The 2,500-nt window shown below is 47.3% G+C and overlaps 1 protein-coding gene across 1 annotated transcript in view; it reads left to right on the forward strand.

The window, feature by feature from the left end:
- mpp7a (MAGUK p55 scaffold protein 7a) overlaps window positions 1–2,500 on the forward strand; it is a 135,732-nt gene that overhangs the window by 6,500 nt on the left and 126,732 nt on the right. The gene's annotated exons all lie outside the window — the stretch shown is intronic.

Here is a 2,500-nt window from a genome sequence, read left to right on the forward strand (position 1 = left end):
GTCTGTGTGTCTGTGTGTCTGTGTGTCTGTGTGTCTGTGTGTGTGTGTGTGTCTGTGTGTGTCTGTGTGTGTGTGTGTGTGTGTGTGTGTGTGTGTGTGTGTGCATGTGCTGCTTAACCAGTAGCAGCCCTGCATCTGAAGGTATTCAGTGGTGACGCGTAGGAAGACTGCTCTCAAGTGCCGGCTGGTTTGCAGGGGTCAAAGGTCAATCAAAAAAGCAAGGATAGAGTTTCCTCCTTTCTCTTCTGAGAATGACCGTGTTGTCACATTGTCCAGAGAAACAGAGAGACAGAGAACGAGAGAGAGAGAGAGAGAGAGAGAGCCAGAGAACGAGAGAGAGCGAGCGAGCCAGAGTCCGAGAGAGAAAGTGAAGGATACAGATAGACCACAAGGGAGGTCAAAAGTGAGTGGACTAATAAGAGATACACACTTATTTACACATTTTTAGGAAGGCACAAGGTCATTCACATGACATTCTGCAGTTCAGCAGTTAGCTCCTACACTCTAAGTATCAGAAACACACACACACACACACACACACACACACACACACACTGACACTCATAACACACATACACTGATGCTTACACACACACACACACACACACACACACACACACACATACACACACACACGCAGTCACATGCAGTCACACAGTGATTCAAAGTTGCATAAAGTGACCATCAGCTCCAGCTCGCTCTACTCCCCTTCAGCCAGCGGGCCTCTCCCCTCCTGCAGAGAGCGACGTACCTGTGGCTGTATCTCCACTCCAATGAAAATATATCATCTACATCAGCCACAGCCCTTGGAGCTCTGTAGACATGCTGACACATATGCCGGCCCGGCCAGAGCTGCTCTGTTCTCAGCAGCGGTGTAAGAGAAGACCGTGTTTTTCCTTGGGCCCCACGGGAAACATGAACCCCTACATGTCTGCAACAGGCAGGACTTCACAGAGAGGGCAGAGTGTGGGAAAAGTCTGTGTCTGTGTCTGTGTGTGTGTGTGTGTGTGTGTGTGTGTGTGTGTCTCTCTCTGTGTGTGTGTGTGTGTGTGTGTTTGTGTGTGGCAGTGACATGGTTGATGATGTAGGATAATCCACTATCCTAGACAACAAATTCATTATGAAAATACATTCAAATCTCAAGCTATTTACAAATATGCTGTGAAGTCCGTAAACTAAAATCGGCACGGCTCACAAGCTCGCAAGGGTAGGCACTTGTTTCTTCACCACTGCCTTAAAGGTGTAGTGTGTAGGATGGACTGTAAACTGTGAAGTTCGGCTTTGTCAGTTGTTGGCTGACGGGAGCTCCAAAGCTTTTTGTTTAATTTTGCACTTTTATTGGCAATAATTCTCAGCAGCTGTGGGCTGATCTCTGGGTAAGGGGTGTTATCGCTGTAGGTGAGTTATTGGGGCTCAAACACTTAAGGTTCTTTAGGGGTGTAATCGCTGTAGGGTAGTTATTGGGGGTCAAACACTGAAGGTTCTTAAAGGCCCTTGCATGCTTCTAAAGGGAGCATGAATTGCTAGGTGCTTACGCGTTGCGTTGGGGGTGTTGCCAAGCAATTCACACCCAGAACAATAGGCTTGAATAAGTCTAGAAAAAGGGGCCGACGCACGCAAGACGTGAAAAGTCGCGCAAGGGGCACGCAAGGAGCTTGCGCGGCCTCTTGCGCTTGCGCGGCCTCTTGCGCTTGCGCTTACGCTTACGCTTACGTAACCGAGCATAAATCAGCCTTTAGGGGTGTAATCGCTGTAGGTGAGTTATTGGGGGTGTCAAACACTGAAGGTTTTTTAGGGGTGTAATCCCTGTAGGGTAGTTATTGGGGGTCAAACACTGAAGGTTCTTGACCACAGTCTTCCAATGTTGTTATTTTTCTCTTCTATGTTCTGTTAGAGTTCTCCTTTCCCATGTCTGACTTGCTGTGTGGAGGTAAGCGATCCTGTGCTTGTTTAGAGTAGTATGTGGGTTTTGTTGCTGTAATGCACTGAATTTGTGAATGCCCAGTGTCTGCCTACTGGTGTGTGTGTGTGTGTATGTGTGTATGTGGGGGTATACGGGGGTCATGTATGTGTCTGGAGCAGCAGGGGGTAAAGCTTTGTGTACGGCAGGTCATGGGTCAGGGCACGGCCTCGTGAAACTGTATTAGCATTCTTTGAAATTCGACCCCAAAGCACAGTGCAGTGTGTGGGTTATTCTTGCACATGGTTAGATAGATAGATGGATACTTTATTTATCCAGAGGGAAATTTGAGGTTATGTTTCTTTAAGAAAGAAAGTGCACACATACAAGTACACACACACACGCACTCTCACATTCACACACTCACACACACATGCACACACACACACTCACAGACAGTCTTACTTAATTTGATATAATGACATTTGCCATGTCTGGATGCTGGTTCCTGAGCTATGAGTGGGTGTAATGTTACTGGTTGAGATACTGTTGCTGTCTGATGCAGAAAACACACACACACACACACACACACACACACAC

This window comes from Sprattus sprattus, assembly GCF_963457725.1.
Source record: "Sprattus sprattus genome assembly, chromosome: 17".
Lineage (NCBI taxonomy): Eukaryota > Metazoa > Chordata > Actinopteri > Clupeiformes > Clupeidae > Sprattus > Sprattus sprattus.